This window comes from Leucoraja erinacea, chromosome 26, assembly GCF_028641065.1.
Source record: "Leucoraja erinacea ecotype New England chromosome 26, Leri_hhj_1, whole genome shotgun sequence".
Classification (NCBI taxonomy): domain Eukaryota; kingdom Metazoa; phylum Chordata; class Chondrichthyes; order Rajiformes; family Rajidae; genus Leucoraja; species Leucoraja erinaceus.
The window spans coordinates 14,076,757-14,097,263 of record NC_073402.1 but is presented as its reverse complement, the minus strand read 5'-3'; the positions used below and the strand labels follow the sequence as shown (position 1 = coordinate 14,097,263).

Below are 20,507 nucleotides of genomic sequence, written 5' to 3'. Positions count from 1 at the left end.
GCCAATTTTGAAATGGTCTTCTTAGTTTCAGAATGATAAAACACCCTATAAACATATAAATAAATAATATAATTTTTTTTTAAAAGAAGGGGTTTGGCCCAAAACGTTGCATTTTTCCTTCGCTCATAGATGCTGCTGCACCCGCTGAGTTTCTCCAGCTTTTTTGTGTACATTCGATTTTCCAGCATCTGCAGTTCCTTCTTAAACACCCTATAAACATTCCCTTGCCTGCTTTAAAAATGAGTCAGGCAAAAGTGGGTCGGGCAACATCTCTGGAGAACATCGACAGATGATGTTTCGGGTCAGGACCCTTTTTCAGACTGATTGTGGGGTGAGGGGAAGAGAGTGAAGGCAGAAGTCTTCAAGGACTTGAAGTTGTGGAATTCATTGATGAACAGAGGACTCCAGCTAATCTATTGATTTAGAAAGATTTGGCTTGACTTTTGCACTTAATATGTCTGTTTATAAGACCAGGGATAATGTACATATCTTTAATTGCATTATCAACTTTTTGGGCAATCTTCAAACATATATGTGAAACAGATATATTTATTCCTGCTTCCCTTGAGAACTTTTCATGTACTTGCATTCCTTGAGCTAACAGTGTAAGATGGCATCTCCCTTTAATAGCGACTCCTTGAGCTAACAGTGTAAGATGGTTTTAATAGCCGACCATGTTGCAGTGGGAGGAGGGCACCCAACCAGCGCTTCTCCAGATAGACTCTGCAAGAGCTTCAGCACATTACTCCCCATGTAGTCCTGGCTTTCTTCACTCTATCTTTGCCTTTGCTCTACCAAAGCTTTTCACTGTACCGGAGTGCATGTGATGATAATAAACCTAAATCCTGGATTATGCCAGCTTGCATTAGTTGGTCATGGACTGTTCCTTGCATTGAAAGAGCAGTAGGTTTTAGGCAGGCTGCGGTGTGTCTTTCACCAATTTGATAATCTTCCCGCAGCAGTCGGTATGTACTTTCATCTCTAACCATTGGTAGGACATAGAGTCCTTTGTTATGCAGCTGTTCAGGGTAAACCTTGACAAAGATTACTGCATCTCATTGGAGCCCATCTTGATGTTTCAATCCCTTTGGGGCTGCTTTCAGTGCAGAATGCGCAGTGCTTTAAGGATTTGACAGGGAGTGTCTCACCACCAGCCAAGTGTAGTTTTGATATTTGGTTGAAAGTTCTGATGATAAAGCGTTCTTTCAATTGCCTTTGACAGTTCAGCCCAGGGAGTATTCTAACATGGCCCACCATCTTGTTTTTCCACAGACCTCAGAATGTTGCCTGAGTGACTTGAGATCAAAGTGCTCTTCTGTACAAGCTTTTCCACAAGTTCATTCGCAAGAGAAAGATGGTATGGCATAGTCCAACTGAAGAGAATACACACAGTAACATGGTCAAACCCAGCCTTCACAACACAGGAACAGAACAGTCTGAAGAAGGGTCTCAACCCAAAATGTCACCCATTCCTTCTCTCCAGATATGCTGCCTGTCCCACTGAGATACTCCAGCATTTTGTGTCTAAGGTAGAACCACAGAGTTGTTTTTGTACAGCTTGATGTAATTCTCACAAAGTTAACCATCAGAATGAAAGCCACATTGTCTATTCTTCGCCAATGTCTGTCAAATTCTACATTGCGTCTTTGGTGACCAAGTCTATTTTCAATATCCAGACAATTTGGAAATCAGATCAGATGACTGCTGCAGCACAGAAGCAGCCATAGGTTGTATCAGCACCGCTCGTAGCAAACCTGAGGGAATCTCACCCCAGGTTCTTTCCTGATGACTAGGTTATTTCCTGAAATTGAGCCAAAGTACGATCCCAGTGTCTGGTTCACTTCAGCTATACAATCCAACGATATCTTGGTACATGATCCTCTGATCCATCTGTGCAAGCTGCAGTATGACAAAGGTTAAGACATCTGTGCAGCACAATGTGGAAACTGCAGTGTGACAAAGGTTAGGACAGTAGTATAGCACAACAACCTTTAGGCATTATCTGCAGTACTTGTCCCACTGCGGGGACCTAATTTGCGAGTTTAGAAGCCCTCAACTCAAACTCGCAGCATGGTCGACACGTGGTTCCATTGGTCTATGTAACTCTCCTTCATGCTCGAGATAAGTTACAGCATACTCGAGGCCTCAGTTTGGTCAAGGAGTATTTTTTAGCATGCTGAAAATTGGTCGCCATGGAAACAAATCAATATTATTTTTTACTCAAAAAAAAGCTGGAGAAACTCAGCGGGTGCAGCAGAATCTAGGGAGCGAAGGAAATGGGCAACGTTCCGGGCCGAAACCCTTCTTCAGACTGATCGGGGGGGGGGGTGGGTGGGGACAAGAAAGGGAAAAGGAGGAGTAGCCAGAAGGCTGGGGGATGGGAGGAGACAGCAGGGGGGCTGAGGAAGGGGAGGAGACAGCAAGGACTAACAAAATTGGGAGAATTCGATGTTCATGCCCCCGGGGTGCAGACTCCCCAAACGGAATATGAGGTGCTGTTCCTCCAATTTCCAGTGCTGCTCGCTGTGGCCATGGAGGAGACCCAGGACAGAGAGGTTGGAGGCGGAGTGGGAGGGGGGGGAGCTGAAGTGCTGAGCCACCGGGAGGTCAGCTTGGTTATTGCGGACCGAGCGGAGGTGTTCGGCGAAACGATCGCCCAACCTCCGCTTGGTCTCACCGATATAGATCTGCTGACATCTAGAGCAGCGGACGCAATAGATGAGGTTGGAAGAGATGCAGGTAAACCTCTGTCGCACCTGGAACGACTGCTTGGGTCCTTGAACGGAGTCGAGGGGGGAGGTAAAGGGACAAGTGTTGCATCTCTTGCGGTTGCAAGGGAAAGTTCCCGGGGAGGGGGTGGACAGAGAGGGAAGGGAAGAATTGACAAGGGAGTTATGGAGGGAGCGGTCTTTGCGGAAGGCAGATATGGGGGGAGATGGGAAGATGTGGCTAGTAGTGGGGTCACGTTGGAGGTGGCGAAACTGACGGAGGATTACTTTTTGTATGTGACGGCTGGTGGGGTGAAAGGTGAGGACTAGGGGGACTCGGCCCTTGTTGCGAGTGCGGGGATGGGGAGAGAGAGCAGTGTTGCGGGGTATGGAAGAGACCCTGGTGCGAGCCTCATTTATGGTGGAGGAGGGGAACCCCCGTTCCCTGAATAGTGAGGACATTTCAGATGTCCTGGTGTGGAACGCCTCATCCGTGGAGCAGATGCGGCGTAGACGGAGGAATTGGGAGTAGGGGATGGAGTCCTTACAGGAAGCAGGGTGGGAAGAAGTGTAGTCCAGATAGCCATGGGAGTCAGTGGGTTTATAGTGTATGTCGGTTATTTTTTACTCGTAGGTTTAGTTGAAGTAGGTCATAGTAGGTCGGCATGTTATTTGTAGGTAATCAAAGGCAATCGAAGGTAGTGGAAGGTAATCGAAGGTAGTCGTGGATAGTGTTAGTATTGTCGAAGGTGGTCGTCTTCACTCTCCACTATTCGGTGTCCAATTTTCCCAAAGCTAGTCAAAGCTAGTCTTCAACATAGTCGAATGAGATCGAAGGATGTCGTACTACATAGTCGAAGGAGGTCTTCTACATATTCGTAGGAGTTTCTCTACATAGTCGAAGGAGGTCATAGGAGGTGTTCTACTTCGGCAATACAACAAGACCATGAGACTTTTTAAACTCTCCTAAACTCTTAGAAACTCGCAAATTAGGTCCCCGCAGTGGGACAGGCCCTTGAAGCACATCAATGTTCCTGATAGGTATTCATTGACGTACCCCAATGTTTTGGATGGGTATTCTTTGATGCACACTACAAGGTTCTTGATATTGAAAATCAAATAAAGGATTACATAGCATGTAGGTTTGCCTGTATCAGTGTTATTGCATTTGTATATGAATGGTTTGAGAACATACTGTTATTGATGATGAGAAATTGGAAAATGCGCACAGTTCAAAGGGCAAATTCTGTGTAAAAAGTTGACCGTTCAGATTGGAATTTCAGAGTAATACAGTAACTTGGACTGTGCTGCTCTCATTGTGCACATAAATAAAGTGTATCTGGTAAATGAGTGGAAGTTGTCTGAGTCCAGTTAATCAGCGACGACACATCATCCCACCATCTTCAGGGTAATTGGATCTGAAAGCAATAAGGACAGACAATCACTAATTAGGACTGTGCAACTGGTGTTTTGTATTACAGTCCTATCCAATTATGTATTTCTTCCTAGAATTCCATTTTGGGAAGCATTCCCAAGGTGTATGTTTTTCTGTTTAGGGTCTACTGGGCCAAAGTGACAAAGCAAGTGTCCATCCCATGTTTGCTTTTATATGGGTCTTATGTGAAACAAGCCGTCACAGATGAATGATTTCTAAAAATGCAACACTGGTTAACATGCAACAAATAATCATTAACATAGCTCTTAATAAGTAAAATTCACAGGATAGCAGAGATAGAAGATTTTGATGACAACGTTTTTACCCAAAGCTTCAGTTTTAACTCAAAACAGGAGTACGGTTTGTTGAAGCCAAGCTTTAATTAGTCCACATAAAGGCTGGAGTAACATTATTACAGAACAGGATCTGAGTTCTGTCCAGAATGCATGCACAAGCAGGAAATAGTTGTGGCTCTTGGTGTACCAAAGGATATTACTTTGCACTGTTCATTAATTTATAATTGCCATAATCTGAGTCACTGTATCAGATGAAGGCACTGAAACTGATTTGTGTTTGGTCTCTCAAGACTCCTTTGATAAAGTATGTTAATAATAAGCATCAACAAAATTCAAGATCATTGAATTAAAATGAATATTGCTGAAGACCACAATATTAATGTAGCTAAATGCTGAAAATGGCAGTTGTGGAAGGAATTAATTTAGAAATAAATAAAAGTGAAACGAAAAGTTACAGACTTCGCAGGTTTGCTTGAAGAGACTTTATTGCTGATATCATGGAGAGATGGTGGCAGAAAATTGCTCACCAGTTCTCTGACTTCACAGCAGAATTAGCTGACAGTCATACTGTGCAGTAAATAACTTTTGTTTTTTGGTGGATACAACTATATGAAAATATGCTTTGTCCTTGGCTATATGTTTTCCTATAACTACCATCTACTACATGGGTACCAATTATTTCATGAAGCCCCTGTCCCACTTGGGGGCGACCTCTGGCGACCTTGCCCGCGAACCATAGTCGCGGGAAGCTCACCACGAGGTCGTAGTAGGTCTTCATCACTCTCCTTCATGGTCGAAAGTGGTCTCCGCATAGTCGAGGCTTCAGCTAGGTCGCGGCGTATTTTTCAAGATGTTAAAAATTGATCGCGACTAAAATTAGGTCGCAGTGGGAAAAATCGATATTTTCTAGTCATAGGTCTAGTCGAGGTCGGTCATAGTGGGTCGTGATGCTAGTCGTAGGTAGTCGAAGGCGGTCAAAGGTAGTCGAAGGTAATAGCTCCGGGGTGAAAAAAAGGTCAGTAGGAAAAAAAAGGGATTTAAACAGCGGCACGTCACCTCGGTCCCTCCAGGGCATGTTCATTCATAGCTGGAGAGTTTTTTGGAGAGGAGACTTGTGTTTTAGAGATGGCACCAAAAAGGCAGCAGCGCAGGGCGAGGGCACAACCATAACAAAAAACAGGCATGCAGGTGTTGCCCTCCCAGGAGGAGGAGTGGCAGGAGGTGATGCCACAGGAGGTGATAGTACAGGAGGATGTAGCCCTGCATGAGAGACCCCTGGAGGAGGAGACCAGGGTGGTAGTATATGTCCCCACCACCACCCCATCCTTCACTGCCTCATTTGAAGGCAGCAAAGCAGCCCTTTCTCCTGTGTCTGACACAGCATCAGAGGCAGATGCCCCATTGGTGGTGAGAGAGGGCTGGAGGAAGGTTATACCCTACACCTTCACCAGGCAGCAGGAGGGGGACCTTGAGGAATGGTTCCAGCAGAATGCCATCCTGTATGATAAGGAAAATGAGGGGTACAGGGACAGGGACAAGAATGGCATGCTTGCCATCCACTGCCCCACATGTGTGCTTAAAATTCCATCTTTTGTCAAAGTCCAGCGCCACTCTCTTACAGTCATCTGGTGCACTGGGACAGTCCATCACATCATCTCCATTCACCCATTGAGACCTCTTCTTGTGCTTCCTCTTCACCCTTGCTCTTCCCCTTCTGCTTCTCTTAAAAGGTTGCTGAAGCCAAAGGGCTACTGCAAACAGCAGTAGTTGTATTTTTACTAACATCCTCCAAACTAGTTCCTTCCTTGCTTGCATGGTTCAGAATGATTTGTTAGAGACCATCCTCGATTAAAAAGTACATGGTCAAAGCCAGTCTTCAACATAATCGAAGGAGGTCTTCTTTAGTCGAGGCAGGTCTTCAACATAATCGTAGGAAGTCGTACACATAGTCGTGGAAGGTCATAGGAGGTCATAGGTCACCGACACGTTGATTTTTTTTAAAAGTTGCTTTAGGGCGCCAGAGGTCATAGGTCACCACGACCTTGATTTAAAAAAAGAAGTTGCTTAAGGTCGCCAGAGGTCGCGGTGGAGGTTGCCAAAGTGGGACAGGGGCTTTAGTCATAACATAATTTTTGCTTATGCTAATCTTATTCACCAACAGATGGTTAATACAAGTCAAATACAAAACAAGGGAATCAACATTATTCTAGCTCATTTTTCAAGCCACCCACGCCACCATGCCCATTCCAAGCCAATCATAAGACTTCCATTTACTGCAACCTATCTGCACTACTAGCGGTAGGGGGCGCGGGTGATCCACTGTAACTTCTCAGAAATGTAAACAAACTTCCTTATCTCCTCTACTATTTCATGTTTACATTTACCATCCACCCGTCAACACATTCCCAGACAAGAGGTAATATGTCTAATCTTACTTTACCGATTCCCACAAACTGTTCTGCTCCTGATCAAGTGAAGGCTTCCAATTGTCACACCCAAAAAACCCTTTTGTTACCTTGTTCAATTCCAATCAAAATTAAATACGCAAGGATATAATTTTTTCTTCCACAGTTCCCTCCTTGTTGATCTTTATGATCAACACTTATAGTAAGAAAGGGTAATAATATTTTTTCTCATTAATCCGTGGCAAAAATGGAGCCATATATATCCAATTATAATTTTGATTCAAACTGTCCTTGAGTAGGCAAAGAGATACCTCCTTGTGCATGTGAAGGAATATGGGCACAAACCCAACATTCTAATCAGATAAGGAAGCTTATTTACCTTACAGCAGCGAGTTCACTGGTTCTGTATGAAAGTTGTTAGTTAAATTTCATACTCCAACTTCTACCTTCATCCTGTTTTCGTAACTATCTTGATGCCTCACTTCACCCTCATATCCTCTCTGATACCACACAATGTTAGTTTATTCATAAGTTTTTAATACTACAATGATAGTTAATAAGTAATATATCTACATTTTAATACTCTTTTATTTATCATTACAAAATTTTATGGTTCTTCTATTTCCTTCGAAGTTTCCGTCTGAGTGATGCAGTTTACATCTTGTAGCATGTGCCCAATTGGGTTTTTCTTTTACTTTTACTGCTGTTTGTGTTGTTAGTACAGGTAGCATCAAATATGGTCCTTTCCATCTAGGAGAGAAAGAATCTTTATTCATTACTCGCACACAAACCTGATCTCCTGGTTTAAACGGGTGCATATTTCCTTCTGCCGGAGGGACCTGTCCTGCTTAACTTTCTCATAGATTTTACCAACTATTTCACACATGGCTTGAGCATTTCTAAATTAGAGCTACCTTCTTTCTCAGGGCATTGATCATTATGGGCATAGCGTCTGGCCACAACAGCTGCCATACTTTGCCCAAACTAGCTTTTACTCTTTCTACCATTCCTGAGGGTGTGGTTAATTTCGAGCTTTTGTCAAGTTCTGAACCATAGTTCAAAGCGTACTTGGACCAGAGCCATTGGTGACCTTGGCGGATCCTTAGTAGGTGGCCGTTGCTCTTGAAAAATAGTGTCCCATTCCTTTCTGACCCATGTGATCTTTCCTTCTGTGTCATTAGCAACTTTAAAACATGAATTGACTGTTTGTCCTTCAGCCTTTTTTAAAAATCATTTCTCCTATTTCTTTCACTGTTGCTGGAGGTCTAGTAGTTACGGTTAAGTGTGACTCAGAGGTGTCTCCCATCTCAAATTGATCCCTTTGGTTTTAAGAGAGGTTTGATTTGATTTGATTCAATTTATTGTCATTATCTTCAATTAAGAGACAACAAAATGCTATTTCCCTTCCAGTCATACAAATAAAACTACACAAAAACACAGAACACAGTAGTCTACAACACAAACATCCCCACAACGGCACGAAAGTTCCCCACTGTGAGGGAAGGAACCAAAGTCCAGTCAACCTCGTCACTGATGTTCCCCAATGTTCACCCATGGTCAGGGCCTCCCAAGCACTCCGCAGTCGCCGCTACAGGGCGGCCGGATGTTCAGGCCCTCTCGCCGGGAACGATAGAAACCCGACGTCGAAAGGTAGAACATCCTCAGCTGCCTGGACCTCTGAATCGGCCACCTCCCACCGGAGTCCGCGGCTCCCGAAGTCCACAGGCCAAGCTGGGCGGAGATTCACGCTGGCGACCTCCAGCAAAGAGTCCCAGGACTCCATGATGTTGAAGTCAGCACCGCCCGCGCTGGGAGCTCCACAACCACAGCTTTGCGATGTCGATACAGCAGGCCCAACACTCCGGAGCTCCAAACGGCGATCCCAGGTAAGGCCTCGACCGCTCTGCGATGTATCCAGCGCTGCGCCACCGCTGCTGAAGCTCTGGTCCGGACCCGCAGGAAAGGCCGCGCCAATCCAGTTGGAAGGCCGCGAGTAGGGGGTCAAGGGCGCGACTTGGATAATAGTCGCATCCTCGCCATGGAGTGACTGAAGGATGGTTTCCCCCTTCCCCTCACATAAAATACTAACACAAAACAAGAACATACTTTAAACATAACAAAAACCAAAAAAGATAACCGGACTGTAGGCGGAGGCAGCCATCAACAGCGCTACCAGATGTCCAGTGGATCATTATTCCTATTCCCGGGACCCAAAAGAACAAATAAGGGGTCACTGTTAATTGTTTGAGTTTATTCAACCAGGGGGAGACCCTTTCCTGGTTTCCGGGATTAGGCAGGCACGTATATAATGCAGTGCAATGCATTCGCTTATGTTCTTGGCTGGTTTCAACAAGATATTGTAAATACTGGCCTTTTCAATCCTGCACTCTTTGCAGAGCACAATGGATTTGATTAACCAATTGACTGTATGGATTGCTACTTAATTGCTAACAATATTGGATGGGCATCTTTAACCCTTGTTCTTCCTCCTTAATTAAATTAAGCAATTGATGTATTTGCATTTGAGGGAGTTCCATAAACATACTGTCTGCAGTACAGTGTAAGACTGCTCCCAGTTTGCATAGAGCCTGTCTTCCCAGTAACGGGAGTTCTAGAGATTATAAAAATATCAGTACGGGGCGAGACACAAGCGAAGTGATCACATTCTCCCACTGCTAATTTTACCAATCTAGGTTAACCAATTTAAAAGCTTGAGCCTGTCTGGGCAGCAAAGAATTTGGTGAAGTGTGAACAGCTAGAGGCCCATTTTCAGCTTGGGACTCTCTGGCATGTTCCTCCCATTTACTCTTAAATCGGGCTATAAAATCTGGGATCATCTCGTCTCGCTCCGCCCATTATAGTTTCCTTTCCTCTGTGAGGCAACCAGTGAGTGAGGGACTCATTTCCCTGAGCCTGTGATCATCATTTTGCTGCCACTTGCTTTGGTATAATAGGCACAGGTCCCTCATTTCTCTCTATCTGCTTATCCCAGTGGAACAATGGGATCTCCTACCTCTTCCCGGTGTCTTTTAGTCTTTTTTTTATCACCTTTGCAGTGTTCTTTCTTATCTGCATCTTTCCCTCCTGGACCACCTGCTTCTTTTCCACAAGCCTCCCTCTTTCAGTAGGATCAGGTTCCTCTGATCGACTACTGTTGCCTCCCATATTCTTCTCTCAAGTCTGTAAAACAAAAGTCAGGTTTCCGCGGACAATGTCTTATAATATTTTATTTACGTTTGCGCTCACCGGTTTTACTCCGTCTGCGAACCTCAAAGTCACCTTTCAATTTCTAAAGCACGCTTTACGGTACCTGCCCTCCCCCCCCCCCCCCCCCCCCCCCCCCCCCCCGTCCCCTTTTTCCTTTTTTGGACTATTATATCATTCCCTTTTATTTCCTCTACATTCGTTCAAATCCTGTTACAATTGGGACCTTGCTCGCTGCGCCAAATTCTGTGGCAGAAATTAATTTAGAGGAAAATAAAAGGAAAAACGAAAAGTTACAGACTTTGCGGGTTTGCTTCAAGAGACTTTATTGCAGGATATCATGGAGAGATGGCGGCAAAAAACTGCTCACCAGTTCTCTGGCTTCACAGCAGAATTAGCTGACAGTTATACTGTGCAGTAAATAACTATATGAAAATATACTTTGTCCTTGGCTATATGTTTTCCTATAACTACCATCTACTAAAATGGAAATGGCCAGAGTGGTGGTGTGAGTCTTTGATGATGGTGGCTGTTTTCATGAAGCACTTCCTATAGATCTCTTTGATGTTGGGGAGATCTACCTGTGATGCATCGAGCGATGTCCACCATTTCTGTAATCTCGTTCCAGGGCATTCAACCTCCTGAACCAGGCCGCAATGCAGCCTATCAATATGCTATCCGCCATACATCTAGAATTTCAAGAGTGTATTTGTCGACATACCGGATCTTCTAAGGAAGTAGAGGCATCAATGTGCTGGACACAGGACAGATCTACAGAAATATGCACACTCAGGAACCTGGTTTTGTTGACTTTCCCCACCACCAACTAGTCCATGAAGACAGGTTCACAGTTCCTCAGCTTTCCCCTTCCACAGTCAACATTCAGCTTCTTGGACTGATTGGAAAACAGATATGAAATTTTCTTGCAGAAAACTGAGAAGCTATTCATTTTAGTCAGAAAACTGAGCAAGTTGTTTAAAAGGTTTACCAAAATACTGCCTGGATTTAAGGATATTAGCGTTTTATAAGGAGAGGTTGGACAAACTTGGATTGTTTTCTATGAAACATCGGTATAGATATAGGTAGCCAGAACATTTTCTGCAACGTGGAAATATCAAAGAGGACATAGCCTTAAGGTCAGATGGCGGAAGATTTAAACAAGATGTGTCTGGTAAGTTTTTTATGCAGAGAATGGAGATGCCTAGAATGCACTGTCAGAGGTGGTGGTGGTAGCAGATATGATGGGCACAATGATATAGAAGGATATGGATCATGTGCAGACAGAACAGATTAACTTGGCTTCATGTTTAACAGAGACATTGTGGGCCAATGTGCCTGTTCATGAACATGTTCTATGTTCTATGTACATAGGGCTTTATAAAGACGATGCAAGTACAAGGACAAGCTAATGTAAAACTTGCTGATGTAAATGTTGTCCAACCACAATTTCATCACAGTTTCTAACAGATGATAAGACCTCAGCAAGTGAGTGGAGGGAAATTACTAATTTTGTGTCAGATTATGGCTTCGCAGTTATGCAAATGAACTTCAATGAGGGAGTTATTTCCCTAAATCCAGTGAAATGTAATTTAATATTATAATGGCAGTTTTTACAATGTTCTCAAAGTCCAACTTCGATAACCATTAATTATCGGAGATGATTGAAGGTATAGCCTAACACACTCACGACACACAAAAGGCAGCAAAGATGAATCTTCCAGACGTCGTTTCCTCATTAATTGCTTTTTTATTAATGTAATACAAAACAAAGAAATAACTCATAACTTTCCGTTCTTAATCGCTGTTCCATTCACGTCATATAAATCACATAAAAGCTCTTTCTTATAAATGTATGTCGTCTTGTCACATGTGTGTGTCGTGATCATGATAGAAAACTATTTCCACTCATTCTCCGACACCAAACTGAAACTTCTAAACTGAGCGTCTGCGCCAGACTCCGCTAACAAAAGAACACACCCCTATTAAGTATCAAATCCCACCTACAAAAATAAAGGCAGATAAAAACTAAAACTAAAAATATCAGACATGATAATAATACTGACTTAAGCTTAATGGCTCCTAGAAATATATTCAACAAAGGTTTTGTTTAAAGAATAAATATAGCAAGAATATATTTGGAGGTAAACATTTTTAAACAGAAGTCAGAGGTTTAAATTTACTTTCAAAAGGAATACTATTGACATTGGAGAAAAAAGGTGCAGCTTGTCATTATAATCTGCAACATGCTTTCTTGAAGGATAGTGATAACGTATTCACTAATAATTTACAAAAGGGAATTGGATAAAATTTGAAGGGCTAATGGGAGAATGTATATTAAAATAATCAAGTCAATGGACATGAGGGCAAGTCAATGAATATTTTTTTGAGGCGGAGATTCTTAAGAGATTCTTGATTAGTAAGGATGAGAGGGGCTATGGGGAGAAGGCAGGAAAATGGGGTTGAGGGTAAAAGATAGATCAGCCATGATTGAGTGGCAGAGTAGACTTGAAGGATCGATGGCCTAATTCTGCTCTAATAACATGAACTTATGAACATAATGAATATTTTAAAAGATCCTACTACTATCGTCCAGTAGCCTTGACATCAACCATCATGAAATGTTTTGAAAGGCTAGTTATGAAATACATTAAATCCGGTGTATGAAGTGGCCTTGACCCACTGCAGTTTGCCTACCGCCACAACAGGTCCACGGACGATGCCATTGCCCTAGCCCTACACTCACCCTTGGAACACCTAGATAAGAGAGACACCTACAGTATGTGAGACTCCTATTTATAGACTACAGCTCTGCCTTTATACCATCTAAGATCATCATCAAACTCGCTGGACACGGTGTTAGCACTCATCTCTACATCCTTGACTTCCTGACCAACAGACCCCCAATCAGTAAGGATAAGGGACAAATCATCATCCTCTGCAATAATCATCAACGCTGGTGCTCCACAAGGATGCGTTTTCAGCACCCTTCTTTACTCCTTGTAAAACCAGGACTGTGCAGCATGTACAAATCTAATTCAATTTTCAAATTCACAGAGACGACACCACCATTGTGGAACGGATAATAACGGATATCAAATAATGTACTCTACAGGAAGGAGATTGAGAACCTCGTGTCCTGGTGTTGAGACAACAACCTTTCCCGCAATGTCAGCAAGACAAAGGAGGTAGTGATCAACTTCAGGAAGCGAACCCATACCACAGTTTGCATTGAGGGCGTCGAAGTAGAGATGGTTGAAAACTTCAAATTTCTAGGAGTCAATATCACCAAAAAAAACTTCTAGACCACCCACATTGAAGCGACGATCAAGAAAGCACACCAATGCCTCTACTTCCTTAGAAGGGTTAGGAAGTTAGGCATGTCCCCAACAACTCTCACCAATGTCTACAGATGTACCATAGAAAGCGGGATGCGCCACAGCTGAGTTTAGGAATAGCTCCATCCAAGACCACAAAAAATTGCAGCGAATTGTGGACGCAGCCCAGACCATCCAACCTCCCTTCCATTGACTCCACTTATACCTCACACTGCCTCGGCAAGGCCAGCAGCGTAATCAAGGATGAGTTGCACTCTGTCTATTCCCTCTTCCCCCCTCTCCCATCAGGTTAAAGGTATAGAAATGTGAAAACGCCCACCTCCAGATTTAGGGCCAGTTTCTTCCCAGTTGTAAGCAGGCAACTGAATTATCCTACCATAACTAAAGAGTAGTCCTAAACTACTATCTACCTCATTGGTACTATCTACCTCATTGGACTATCTGTGATCCGTGATCGGACTGGCTTTACCTAGCACTAAACATGTATCTGTACCCTGTAAATGGCTCAATTGTAATCATGTATTGGCTTTCCGCTGACTGGTTAGCATGCAACAAAAGCTTTTCACTGTACCTCGGTACACGTGACAATAAACTAAACTGAGCTGAACAGAGCAAGCTCAATGGTTCCCTGATAGACTAAACCACTCCGATTCTATGACATGTTTTGTAAGAAAAAGCAGCTTATTGATCTGAAGAAGGGTCCCAACAGAAAGTCACCTATCCATGTTCTCCAGAGGTGCTACCTGATCTGCTCAATTACTCCAGGACTTTGTGTCTTTTTTTTTGTAAACCAGAATCCGCAGCTCCTTGTATCTTCTTGATTTGTCCTTGACCTTTTCTCATCAAAGTGATCACTAGTTACACTAAGTGAAGAGTTGCATATCTAAGCCACTAATACACCTCCTTACAGTTCCTAGGATTTTTGTGTGTGTTGGACATTTCGAGTCCAGAAGGCTTAGTGGGTAAGGCAGCATCTATGGAGCACAATGGACAACACAATGTTTTGGGTTGACATACTTCTTCATACTTTTTTGATTCATGTCAGCAATAATATGGAATAATAGGAATATCTGATGTAATTCTGTCTATGAATGTTTTCATATACTCAGCAAAATTATAACAGTTTATCATCACTATGAGACCACTTCACCCTAACAAAATAACATACTTTAAATGCATAAGCACAGCATTAGAATTACAGATTTCTGCTTGCAATGTACTGGGGGAGTTATAGATTATGTGTGCATCCTAGATATTTCTATTGAAGAGAGAATCAACAGATGTTTTAACTTCAAAATTCTTCATTTGACCCTTTACATATAATTGTTCCATATATTAACTGATACTTTTGCTGATGAGAGGATTTATTTTAATCAGAATATCCCCAGTTGAAGGGACCAGAGAAAGATAATAGAAAGTTCCTGCTTGTTTTAAGACTGTGGGCAAATGAGCGAGGGAATCCCTTCGCAAATGTAGAATTTTAAGCTTATTTTTGTCGATAAATTAACTGTAATCAGCTTATTATCCCTTGGGAAGACATTCTGCTTTAATCATCAGCCAAACTATTGGTGCAGATGGGAGGTGAGTTTCAATAAATAGGCACCCCACTTTCTAACATGTCAGAGTGAGGATTCTCTGTTCAAAGAATAGTGTTGGTTCAAAAACTCAAGACACCCCAATCATTAGCGTTTCCCCTTTCTGTTTACTACTAGTAAGGTAGCATGATAAAAGGCAGTTTTGAAAAAAAAAAAAAAATTCCTGTCTTACGTTCTTAAGACAGTGACAAAAGTCTCAACAAAGTCAATCTTTTGTGTGGTTTTATTGTCAAAAAATGCATGATGCCAAGGTGAACGATGAAGGAAATGGATTTGTTCTTAAGTGCTATGTAATAACAAACTCACTATTTTGTGTGATTAGTTGCTTAATATAAATATACCTCCACATTCGTTAATGCTAAAATAAGCCAAATAGGGAAGGCAATAGTGGGTCACACTGACTGTGAAATTGAAAAATCTTTCACGCCGATGATTCTATTCCTGGCTGAAGGAGAAAGTGGAATCTGCAGTAAGGACAGGGCTGACACAAAAAATGGGGTGGGGGTTATGAAAGACAAGCTCAAGTAAATCACGTACTTAATTCATTTCTCTTATTGAGTCGCGTCAATTCCTTTTTGCTCTCATTAGATATTGTTTCATTGATGCTGTATTTCGTGTAAAAGATTGGAATTAAAAAAAAATTGTTATTAATTAACACAGTGAATAAATAATCAAAGGCCTCTCATTATCAGTTTGGAGAAGGATCATGTTCTTAGATCCTGAAATGCATAATGAGAGTCCCTGCTTTTTCAGCACTTGCAGTAACCCAGTTTACAGCAGTCCGATTGCATTGTGGGATTCTTTGGGTGATTAGTTCTAGGTCAGCTTGGATGCCTGGCTTCACTGTGTGTGGGTTCAAACAACAGGGTAAGCGTCAAACATGTGTGCTACAGTCTTTCAGGAACAGATGTTAAAACTAAATGCACTGCAATGCTTCATATGTGCTTTCCCCCCCACTGTTAGCTGCTGAAATGATATTATTTTTTTAAAAAATATTATAATCTTAATAGAGAAAGAGGCCTTCCTTGACATGTTCATGTCAAGGGCTGCAGCTGCAGAGGTTTAATGGGTTGTACTAAAAGAAAAATCTGCAGGAAAGGTGTGTTAAAAGGTTAAAGACAAAAATAACCAGTAAGCAATTTTCTAACACAGTAGTGCTTAATTGTATTCTGGTCTCACACTGTTCAGAAATGGACAGTAGGCCTCCTAAAAGGGGCATGGCATGTGTGTATTATAAGAAATGGATGATTAATTGAAAGCTCCAGGGAAGAGAATGAAATGAAAAGAAACCCACAAATGGTTGCTTCTAATTGCCCAATGTTTAATGTTATAAAGCGAATATCCGCACACACACACACACAGATACAGTTGCCTCTGATTGCCGTGTTTTATTCTTTATTTTTTGGTCAGATGCATTCAGACGGTGGCATTTTGAGAGGATTCACTGATGTGATGTTTATTTTATGGTGTGAAGCTTTGCTATGTTTCCTTCTGTGTTTAAATGGAATGATCTAATTTTACGGCACAGAAAAGAGCTATTGGGTCTTTTACGTATATTTTGAAAAGTCAATGTCCTGGATTCCTGTGCTCTCTCCAAAATCAATTTTTTTCTGCTTTCTCTTTAATGGCATTGTGAATTCTGTTTTGTAACTAAGCTATGTGCAAATCTCACATCCTCTCCCTCCGTTCTTCTGGTGGTAATCTTAAACATGTACCTTTTGATTTCTTAAATTGCTCCCATTTATCTTCGCAAAACACATTTTGGTAAACATGTAACTCTTCATAACTCTAATATGTTGCATTTTTCCTCATAACCAAAGCCTTTTCCTTTTGACATAATTAGGTGAATTTCTTCTGTATCCACTGTAATCTCATTGATAGTGAACAGTCTATATGAGGCTCTTTGTGGAATTATTTTTTGAGGACTATCTATTTATCTTGGTGTTCATTTCTGAGCAAGGAGAGGAAAGTCTGCTTGTTGCTCTAAAACTGCATCTACAGCAAAAATGGGAGAGTCTTTAAAGTTTTACTTTAAGCCTTTAGGAGTTCTGAATTTTCCAAACCGATTGTAACTGATATTTTATGTCGAGGCATAAGGCAAGAGAAAGACAATAAAAATAATTGTAGTTTATTTTCTCATTCTAAGAAATAGCAGAATTTTGAAAGAAAGTCCTGTTCAATTGAAGAGTGGAAATGGGAAGAGAAAGAGTTGAGTGGAAGCTTGTTGATTGTGAGAAATCTCCAACCTTTGAATAATCACATGATAAATGAGGTGGTAGTGAAGGTGGAGCGAGGTGAGTAACATCTGAGCAAAGAGAGGCAATGAATTGGTAATTCAAAGAGGGGGAAAAATGGGGTGGTGGTAAAGGAAAGAATTGGGGATGTATAAGTAAAGGGAGAAACACAGTGATTGAGGAAGTGAAGTGTCAATTTCTGTGTAACTTCCATTTACAAAGCAAACAGAAGAATGAAGTTCCAGGAAGAGAGGCAGAAGAGAGAGAAAGGAAGAACAATATGAAAACATTAAGAAATAATGGGCTAGATATTTATCTACACGGTTCTTCTGTTGCAAATGTGTATTTTGTGTCTCCCTAACATTGTTTAAAAAATCTTTTTTTTTAGTGATATTTCGTTGTATTATAATAAGCTGCATTGTCAGGCTCCCTTGTAACAGTAGTTGAATTTCCCACAGCAGCAACATCATTAGCCAGCCCTTCAAAGAAAAGGCACACAATGCCTCATCCAATTGCTAAGGGTGGAGAGCAAGCTCCCATTCTTACAAAGAGAAACCTTGAGAAACTCTTGACTCCCATCACACGCTGGAGGCAGGACCTCTGTTTAAGGGGCCATGGAGATCTTCTTGGTCCATCTGCAATGAACTGGCAGGAAGGTGCCGGGGAGGTCTTGGCTGCAGGCAACATTGCCCGCATTGGTTAACTGTGTTAAAAATGGACCTCATGACCTCAGACGATTAATCAAGGTGAGTCCTCCCAATGAAAGACTTCCTTGTTCCATCTGTCTTTTCACTTCCATTCACAGTTTATTAACATCATCCTGTGGAACACAGTCGTGACATCCCTCAAACACATGAGCACCTTTTGCCTCTTTTCTCACCTCTATCTCTCTTGCCATGTCCCTGCTACTCTGAGTCTTTCTCTTTTGCTTTTTTCTTTCTTTTCCTTTCCCAGCTACTTTCCAGTTGCATCTCTCTTCCTCTATGGGCCTCTGTCCATTTCCACATATCTCACCATATGCCTGTCCCTCCCCCTCACTCCTTCTCTCCCCATTTCTTCCAACTCCTCATTCAGTGCTCTATTCCTTTCTTTGGTCTTAGAATTTCTGTTAAATTAGGTCTGACGATTGCCCTGCACACAGCACTGAAGTCCAGCACCAACATTCAGTGTGATTCCATGCATCAAATATCTCATTTATTGACTCCACAGTGTGTCTTTTCACCCTCTCCAATAATCACCCATACTTTCTGCATGACTATTGCATATAATCAGCCAATAATTCACATTCACAAGACCTGTGTGCTCTGCTGCCTTTTGCAACATTGTTTTATCTGTTTTAGGTAAATATCACCAAAGGTGGTGATTAGGTGGACGTCTCTCCAGACTGAAGGGGAAAACCTACACGCAACGGGCGGATTTGAAAGGAAATGGTGGACCAGATGCGTGCTGGAGCAAAAGAGCCCCAGGCACCAGGAGAAGCAAAGCTTTCTGAAATCTGTTGGGTATGATTTCATTGCACTTTAGCACAACCTCACTCATTGGTACAGGTATCTTCACCTGGTACAATTGCATCTACAACTAAATCTTTACCTGGTCGGATTGCATCTACAATCAAAGTGCAATGTACAGCACCATATGTATAATTAACCATTTTCCATCAATAGGAATTAAAGTGGAACTTTGGCCTCATGAATACAATGCCTCCTTCTTCTTGCGCATGGATGCCTTATAGCCCACATGTCTCCGAGGTGCACTTGGACAAGTAGACACCCATGGTTTCTGCATCGTATTTGTTACAGACATTTTGTCTCATCATCAGACATGCCTGATAACTGCAGTGAGAATGTTTAGTATCTCCTTCACATTTCAGCAGACCAGGATTAGAGGATACAAACTCATCCCTCATCTTGCCTTAACAGAAATCTTAAAATGCATGCAATTGAATAGAAACATGTTTAACACAGACACCAGTAATGTGTATGTACACATATTCCTTTTGCAAGGGATAGATAACTACGGAGGTTTATGACATACTGTGTCGGACTCCAATAAAATGGGAACTTTTGCCATGAGAGCAATATTGTCGTGTGGGCGAAGCTTGTAATCAGGTGCATGGTCATAATTTTGGCTGGTCATAGATTTTTTCCAAGGCTTCATTGGAAATTTCTGCTCTTGCAAAAGTGTCATGTAAAGCAGCCAATCCTAGGCCAGTAGCTTCAAGAGGCAATGTCTCTGACAGTACTTTCAAAATGTGTGTGGAAATCAATACTTCCAAGAAGATCCCAATCTGCAGCATGATGTAAACATTATCACCATCATTATCTGGCATGCCTGGTGATAAGATGAAATGTCTATGGTTCAGCATTGCTGGAGGACCATCTATTCCATTTCTTTGCAAGGTTCCCTGAGAAAGAGTGAAGGGTGCTCTGTGGCACAGTTTGCTGTCCCAGCGAAGCACTGGAGTCACATATAGAGAAGAGGAGCAGTGCTGTACTTGAGCACCCCTTGTTCCAGTGCATCAGTCACCACAGAGCTCAGATATTGACTGTGAGGGTAGAGACTAAACTAAAGGGACACATTTTCTAAGAGGAGACATCTAGTCGAGGTAGACTGGAATCAGGCAGGAGAGGAAGGGGAATTATTGTTTCAGAAGTATCCACACATGTTGACTTCCATTGGAAGTTCGAACTTGGAGGGACAGAACTTTATTGCCTTCCATCACAGTGTAAAACTTTGATTACGCTGTGGTGGATGTTTATGTTAAATTCTATTGTGTATTGTGTTCTTTTTATTCATATGGCTGTATGGTAACTCAAATTTCACTGTACCAATAAATGTGAACTTGAACTTGAACAGATGAATCCTATGAAATGGAGGCATTGAAGAAGACTAATAGACTTGGATCATTGCATGAGATGACCAGGTATCATGGAGGAGTCCATGTCCATTTCATCTCAGGAGTTGGCACAGAGCCAGGGAGAATCCCTCATCCACTTTGGAAATGATTCATTCTTCTGTGCCAGGCAATGACAATGTTGAGGAAGCAGCAGCTAAGAAAGCATGTCCTTCCTCAATTGAGACCCAGTCTCTGTCCCCCCCAGAGCTCTGCCAATCCTGAGCCCAGCACAGAGTGATTGCCAAGGGCAGCAGGACATGGGTGCTATCAGGGAACAGAGCCACGATGCATGGTCCATTTGTCAGCTGCTCTGCGCTCTGTTGGTGATGCAGGATCTGAGATCCCTGTTCTCTCTGGCTGTCAGGCACCACCCTTACCTGTCCAACCAAGCTTGTTTCC

General features: G+C 42.3%; 1 protein-coding gene across 3 annotated transcripts in view; it reads left to right on the top strand.

The window, feature by feature from the left end:
- Positions 1–15,773: 15,773 nt before the first annotated feature.
- The window catches only part of LOC129709667 (zinc finger MYM-type protein 4-like), a 175,289-nt gene continuing 170,555 nt past the window's right edge, over positions 15,774–20,507 (top strand). For all 3 annotated transcript variants that reach the window (XM_055656165.1, XM_055656167.1, XM_055656164.1), the window contains exon 1: positions 15,774–15,845. The gene's annotated coding sequence lies outside the window, so the exon portion shown is untranslated. The remainder of the gene's footprint in view (positions 15,846–20,507) is intronic.